The following is an 8640-nucleotide window of genomic DNA, read 5'->3' on the forward strand; positions in this document are numbered from 1 at the left end:
TCTGAGAGCCTCTGGTCACATTTTCATCAACCGATCAATGCATAACCTTGTTTTATGTGTGTTTCTGTTCAAAGACATCTTATTTAATACATATTGTTGATTCATTAACATTGAGCTCGCGGCCAACAGCACCATAGCTCATGCCTGAACGAAGCTTATCTAACACATCCTTTTCTCCATTACAGCCTCCTTGTGCTTAGGAACACTAGATTGCACTTCAGCACTATGCCTGGGGCCATTTTAAATAGAGAAATCACCCACCAAAAGCACAAAAGTGTGAAAAACGTGGTACTAAATATACTGCGAGGAGGACCCTTGTTTACCCTGTGACAGCTGAAACAAGAAAGCTGAGCGTCACCTTGTTCCACTCAGTGGGGAACATGCACCTCCTTGACTCAAATTTTTGCCCTCTGCACATGCACACGTCCAATAACGACTGAGGAAACATCTGGAGTATTGATTTTGGGAGTAAAATACATTTTAGTGAGAATTCACAGTATGGAATCTGCAAATAATCGACTAGTTATTTGATGGAACAGAGTGGTTAAGTGGTCAGGCTGTCTGTGGCACTGGCTCTGCCTCCAGCAGTCAGACCACGGAGGGAAGGCAGCAGAGATAGGCAGCGGGAAGGCCTTTGGGTTCTGGAGCCAGACAGCCTGAGTTCAATCCTTGCTCCACTGCTGACTAGCCACGTGAGACCACAGCTTAATGCCTTGACCTGTCTGAGCCTCATTGTCTTCATCTGTAAAATGGGTAATAATAGTGTTTATCTCCCCAGACTGTTTTGTGAATTAAATGTGATAATGCATATGAAATGCTAAGCATTGCCTGTGGAGCACTGTCCTCACAAAATACTAGCAAATATTAGTTGCGCATACTGAGAGTAACATAATGAAAAGCTTTAGCGCCTAACTAATCACTCTCACCGCGTGTTTCTTCACATTGATCAGAAACTAAGCCCCAGCCTTCTCTCACAAAGCGTCTCTAGTTACAGAAAGGCTTTTTAATCTTTTTGGTCCAAATATTATTCCTACCTGCTTTAAAAATGGATTCAAATCTCAATTCTTTTTACCAACTCGCAGAACTATATTTTACATCATTGGCTAACACCTCTGTGCCTCAGTTTCTCCATTTTTAAAGTAAAGGGTTTGCAATATCTCAGAAATTTCATAATTTTAAAAAAGAGAAACCCCTTACTTTGTGATATTGTTGGGAAGACTAATATGTCATATAGATAAAAGTGTGTATGTGTGTGTGTTTGTGTGTGTGTGCATGCATGTGTATACTTGCGTGGCAGTGTGAGGAGGGGAGAAGGGTGTGCTCCTCTGGTTTATAGGATGAAGGGAAGAGTTTGCACACTTGTCTCTTGCTCCCTGAAGTAGCCATTTGGATCATTTATTAGAATCCTACAGGGCTCCAGGGAATATAATTTGAAAACCACTGGACAAGATTCATTCAATAATCTATTCAACAATTCATACAGTGAAGGGATGGACTAGAAAATTCAGCTCACTGGCCCTGGGAGAAAGCAAAAAAAGCTTGTTAGGTTTAGTCTGATCTGGTCCTTGTATGGGGAAAAAGAAAAAGTCTTCTGAGAATATATGACTACGAGCTTCTGTTTCACATGTGACTGGGGTTTACATTTGCACAACCCACGTCGTGGTCCTGGAACACCCACACTAAGAAAATAGCAGTAAAAGGTGATTCCAGGCTGATAACATCTGAAATGACTTGCAGAAGCAGCTGCAGAAACTTCAATGCAGCTTGAATAGGATTTTTACATTTAAAGCCCTGTCCAACTTCAGCTCAAAACCTAAAATTTGAAATCTATTGTAAACAGTGGTATACATACTGGTAAACCAACTCTCAAAAGAAAAAAAGTTGCTGACTTATAACATTTGCCAATTTCCATGGCGTAAATACTCTCACTAAGACTGACTTCAAGCTACCAATGTGAGATCATTGAAGGCAAAGTTGGGAAGCTGACTCCAGCACACCACTTGATTGTGAATAAGATGGTAAGACTTAACAAACAGTTACAAAGGACCCCCAAGAAACTCAGATAATATTGGTTAAAGACATAAAATAAGGTACTAAAATTATAAGTAAATAAAAGTCACCATGAAAAAAGAACAGGAACATTTTTGCAACAGGGCAAGCCCTCTGCCCCAAGAATTTCTAGAAATTAAAAATATAGGCAATGAAACAAAAAACTCAGTGGATAGTGTAGTAGGCACAATTTTGGCTCCTATGATTTCTGCCTCCATGATTATATTATATGATATGGCAAAAGGAATTATATAGATGTAATTAAAGTTACTAACCAGCTGACTTTAAAATAGAAGTTACCCTACATGGCTTCCAGGGAGATCAATGTAATCCTATGAACCCTAAGAAGAAAAAGAGGAGGGCAGAACAGGGAATGAGAGAAATGCAGCAGAAAGGTGAGTCCGAGGTTAGAAGAATGAGAAGGAGTCTATGCACATTGTTGACTTGAAGATGAAAGGAGTCACAAGTCAAGGAAACAGGGACCTCAATTCTACAACTGCAAAGAACTGAATTCTTCCAATTAATAGTGATCTTGGAAGAGGGCCTCAAGCCCCATATGAGAACCACAGTCATGGCTGATACATTGATTTAAGCCTGGTGAGACCCTAAGCAGAGTATCCAACCACATCATGGCAAACATCTGATCTACAGAAACTGTGAGATAATAAATGAGTGTTGTTTGAAGCTGCTAAGTTTCTGAAAATTTGTTGTGGCAGCAATAGAAAACTAACAACAGGTAATTAGCAGATTAAACACAGCTGAAGTTAGCATTCATAAACTGAAAGATAGACCTGAGAAAATTATGCAAATATAGACAGAAATAAGGAGACGGAAAGCATGAAACGGCAGTAAGAGGCATGGAGGATAGAATGAGAAGTTCCAACATACATGTAATGGGAGTACCGGAAGAAGGGAATAACTGAGAGAGAGACAACATTTGATAAGTTCTTGGCTAAGAATTTTCTAGAATTTATGAAAAGCATTAATCCCCTATTAAGGATGTAATTAAAAACTTAAGGATGTACAATAGTTCCACAAAAGGTAAATAAAAATAAATCAACATCTGGATGTATTGTAGTATTGCAAAATACCAAAGATAAAGAGAAAAACCTTTTAAAAACCTGAAAGAAAGAAATTACAGCCATTATGTCAATTGCAACAATAGAAACCAGGAGATGACAGAACCACATCTCTAAAAATTGAGAGTAAAAATAACTTTCAGCCTCAAGACAATGAGAAGACAAGCCATAGATAGAGAGAAAATATTTGCAAAAGGAAAATAGTTGCAAAGAAATATTTGGATAAAGGACTCATCCAAAATATACAAAGAAGTCTTAATACTCAACAATAAGAAAATGAATAACCTGATTAAAAATGGGCAAAAGATATGAACAGTACCTCATCAAAGAAAATTTACAGGTGGTAAATAAGCATCTGAAAAGATGCTCAACATTATATGTCATCAGAGAATTACAAATTTAAACAAAAATGAAATACTACTACATACCTATTAGAATGGCTAAAATCCAAAACACTAACACCAAATTCTGAAGAGGATGTGGAGCAACAGAAACTCTCATTCATTGCTGGTGGGAATGCAAAATGGTACAGCCACTCTGGAAGACAGTTTGGCAGTTTCTTATAAAACTAAACATACTCTTATTATATATGATCCAGCAATCACACTCTTAGGTATTTACCCAAATGAATTGAAAACTTATATCCACACAAAAACCTGCACACAGATGTTTATAAAAGCTTTATTCATAGTTGCCAAAAGATGAAGTAACCAAGATGTCCTTCAATAGGTGAATGGATAAATTGTGATATATCCAGACAATGGAATATTATCCAGTGCTAACAAGAAATGAGATATCAAGCCATGAAAAGACATGGGGGAACCTTAAATGTGTATTACTAAGTGAAAGAAGCCGATCTGAGAAGGCTACATACTGTAGGATTCCAACTACATGACATTCTGGAAAAGGCAAAACTATGAACACAGTAAAACAGATCAGTGGTTGCCAGGGGCTCGGGGCTCTGGAGGGATGAATAGGGGGAGCACAGAAGATTTTAGGTGATGAAGATACTATGTATGATACTATAATGGGTGGATACATGTTATTATACATTTATCAAAACCCATAGAATGTACAGCTCCAAGAGTGTATCCTACTGTAAACTATGGACTTTGGGTGATAAGGATGTGTCAATGTGGGTTCATTGATTGTAACACATGTACCATTCTGGTGCCGGATGTTAATAGTCGGGGGGGCTGTGCATGTGTGGAGGCAGAGGGTATATGGCAACTCCCTGTACTTTCCATTTACTATTGCTATGAATCTAAAACTGCTCTAAAAAATAAAGTCTATTTTTTAAAAAAGGGCTGAGTTCCATATTTGGGTTGATATCTGAATAGAGAGAGAACAACAGCTCCAGAAGGGCAGAGCAGAGAACAAGACTTCAGTGGGGGCAGGGAGTTGGAATTAGAGGTGGCCATGAAAATGTAAAATTCCTGAGAAGTCTGAGAAATCTTGGAGTGGACAGTAGACTTTCTCAAGGTGTGGAATGAGGGTTCAACACAATCTCCTTTAGATCTTTGGGGACAGGGAGACCCAGGGGAATTCTCAGTTACATGACAAGCAGAACGAATAAGGGTCCTATCTTGGTGATGTGCTCAGTCCTGGGGAGGACTGAAGTCAGAACACACTTTCAACTCTCCATAATGGGGAAACTGTGAGGCCTGAATTGGGAAGAGAGAATTCTGACTCAAATGGCTCTTCAGTGGCTGCGAGGCTGGCTCCTTGTAGCTCTGCCCCTCTGACTGCCAGATGTACACTTTAGCCCTGTGGCCAAGAGAACACTCCTTATATCTGACCTTTTGTCCAGATGGTCAGTGGTCAAGAATGCTTTGAAAACTTGTAGGATTTTTTTTTTTTTTAACCAAATCTGGGAATCAGGGGCAAAGCAATCTCAGTATGTACGACATGTGAGGAAGTTCATGTCCTAACTCTAACTTTTTTACTTATATCATTTCACCAAAACTGGGCCTCTGTCTCCCAGAGAAATAAGGGATATTTCTTATCCATAGTTTAAGAACATTTTGGAAAATAACAGTCCGAGCACCACTGTGTCCAGAGGTCTTCAGCACTGAGTCTGGTTCTGAAAAAACAAACTCAACTTTCCGCAAGTGAGAGAGCCCATCTGCTCTTTCCGGGTGAAATTGTCCGTCCCAGACTTTATAGGAGAAACTTGGCATGTTCTTGTCATGAGCTTGTGCTGCCGAGTCAGATATGATTCAGAAAAACGACCATTGAACCCTGAGTTTCAGCCTAACGTGGGTGTTCCAAGAACAGGATTCAGCCACACAGTGACTCATTTCCATTTGGTTTGGATTGTGGGAGTAACAAAATAATACTCCCTTGACTGTGGACAGGGGTATGAATGGCTCAAGTACCCCACCCCATTTGTGTTTCAAGATTCAATTCTGAAGCCAGTAACCAAAATACTGCCCACTGTTCACTGACTTTCTAGACCTGACTATGTTTTTGAGTTCCAGTTGGAGTGACTAATAGCACATGGATTTTTAATAAGAAATACACCTAGCATATTTGGAAAAGAATTTAACGTTATGCATCCTCTCAGGCTAGACAAGAATTAGATCCTTATTTGTTTGCCAAGCAGGATTTCAGTTGGGAAACCCAAAACTTGCTCCCATTGGTGATAAAGCAAAATGCAGCAGGCATAGGGACACTATCCACCACGTCCATGTTTTTCCTGTTGCCAGCACATGTTAATATCAAGGTGTACCCTGAAATAAAAGAGGCCCTTTTAGGGCAAAAGTTCTAAGACAGAATCAGCCCTTGGCATGGGTGTGCTGACATCACAGATGATCCTCAGATTCCCCTGCCCTCACCTAGCTGTCTTCCCCACTGATGCTCCGTGCCCTAGGCTCCTCATGTTCCCTCCCAGCTCTAAAATCTGATATTAGGAAAGAGATGTTCTAAGGTGTGATGATTGAATGGCAAAGTTTAGTTTGTAATCTCTTCTGGACTATTTGTATTTTACCCCATGAATCAACTTCTCCTCTTTCCACCTTAAAAACAATCAAACAAAACATTTTCTGTTTGCTGATGGTTTGGTGAGCCCCATGTTTGGATTGTATGAATTGGTAAATTTTCACATAAAAAATTCCAGGACCCAAAGAGGACTGCCAAATTTTGACTTTGCCCAGTAAGGACAATAACTAATTATCATAATCACCATCATTTATAAAAGAAAAAATATTTTAATATAAAAAAGATGGAAAACCACTATCTCATCATAAAGGACAGTTATGGGCAGCTAGGACATATATATTTGTATTTATATTCCACATTGTCTTCATGTTTTTCCTCATTTCTTTTCAGATGGGAAAGGCAACATTGTGGTCCATCATGGTCCATGGACCAGCATCGGTGCAGAAGCCTGGAGCTGGCCTATAGCCAGTGAGATGCTCCCTGCTAAGATTTGTTGAGAGAGAGTAATGCAAGATATAAGAGCTAGAAATATGCCTCTTGAGCTGAAGGTGAGGGTGGGAGTTTTGGTGGTCCTGAGGAGAGGTGCTAACTTTGGGAGGAGATGTAGATGGACAAAGATAGGAGATTGTGAGGACTCAGGATGATCTGGTTGAGGGGGCAGAGATTAAGGTGGGTAGAAGTGAAGTGTGTCTGGAAAAATAGTTCACATCAGGCACAGAAGAGAAGGAAGCAACGAAATGTTCCTAAGGGCAGTGACTATGACCTTATAAGGTTCTGTGGGCAGGGACTAAGGAACATCATTGATTGAGTGATTGATTTCATGTGATTAATTTGATACACTCATGGACGTTCTTGTCTAAAAAGCAGTTGTTGAGTCTGGCAGTACACTAAGCTCTGGGAATGTGCAAATGAATAACATACAGTCCTTGTCCCTAGATACGCATAACTGTTTATAAATGATATATATGTGCTACTATGGTTATGTATTACATACACTAAAAAACATAGCCTAACATGGAAATTAAAGAAAGATAATACAAAAATGATTATAAATAGAAGTTCTGAAGCTATCTTCCTGTACCCCAGTGAATTGTTTTGTCTGTCTCTGGGCTGTGTGCACTCCCTATGTGTAAATTATTGGCCAAATCAGTTGTGAGCAAGTTGAGAGAGAGACTGGCAAGTAGTGATAACGGGTGGCTTTGGAGAGAGGAGTATTAGCATGAGGCTGTGGAATAGACACGGGGCTCAAAGAGAGAGTGGCCCAAGTTCTTTGGGATGAAAGAGAAAAGAGGAAAAAAGAGTGAACAGTGGTAAGACGAAGCAAAAGAAGAGAAGAGAGAAGAATGTGTAGCTTGGGCCTGGGGGAAGAAGCAGACTGATCAAGAAACCTGGTGAGTGACCCTTGGGCAGAGCCTATCAACAGAAAGGGAGATTGAAACTGGTTGGAGTGGATTGGGCTCATTTGGACCCAGCTAAGTGAGCAGCCTGAGGCTGGGTCTGCTATTTACCTCCTCTGCCCCACACAGTAATACAGCGGTAACTGACAACTTGTGCTCAACCATAGAGGACAGGGTGGGAAGGGCATACGTGAGGCCTGAAAGAGGGAGAAGCCGTCAATCTGGAGGGAGGCACTTGTGCTGATTCTGACATATGGGCCACAGGGCACTGTGGCTCAGTGTTAGCTATTTGAATCATTTGATAACAGCACGAGGGTGACCAGCCATCCTGGTTTGATTGAGATTGTCTTAGTCATATCCCTAAACCCCTTAGTTTTGGGCAAACTGGGACAGTTGGTCACCGTAAGTTATAGTGTCTTGCCTGCTCTTTAGAGGACCAACCTTTAATCTCTCTCAATCTGTTAGGTTCCAGTGGAGTGGCTTCGTCTCTAGAGTGGACATGTGACTAAGTGCGGCTAATCAGCATCTTTCACCTTCTTGGTCACAGTGATTGGATCACAGATGGGCATGTGATACAAACCAGGTCACTGAGACTCAATTCTGGACATTTTGTTGGGACTGTTGGGAAAGCAAAGGAGCTGGTTTCACTGGGACTACTGGCATCGAGTCTAATGAACAATCTGAGGTGCTGGAATCACTGATTGGAATCTTGAATGAAGCCAATGTTAGAGAAAAGTAAAAAGGAGAGATGGAGAGAGGCACTGGTTCTTGATGTCTGAGCCCCTCTACCAGACCATGCCTGAAGAGAGCTTTACTCTTCAAGTTTTTCAGTTACATGAGCCAACAAATCTTCCTCCACCTCCACCATCCCAACTCCACTCTCTGCCAGTTGGAATTGGGTTTTTCTAACTTTTAATTGATAGAGTCCTGACAAATACAGCTTGTGGTGATCAGACAGAGACAAGGAAATGCATATTGTCCTACCCACAAGGCATCTTTTATTCCGCATCTTGATGCTTGGTACAAATAGCTGCCAGTCCTCCCCTAAGGTTGTATGGAGTTTAATGATCAGGAATAAAAGTGGAGAGCTGATGCCTAATTGGGCTTGGGTATTATTCCAGAAGGTAGTCAGGAAGAGTATTGCAGGACCAATGCTGTAAGAGATTTGGAAAATT

This window comes from Diceros bicornis, chromosome 2 (genome assembly GCF_020826845.1).
Source record: "Diceros bicornis minor isolate mBicDic1 chromosome 2, mDicBic1.mat.cur, whole genome shotgun sequence".
NCBI lineage: Eukaryota > Metazoa > Chordata > Mammalia > Perissodactyla > Rhinocerotidae > Diceros > Diceros bicornis.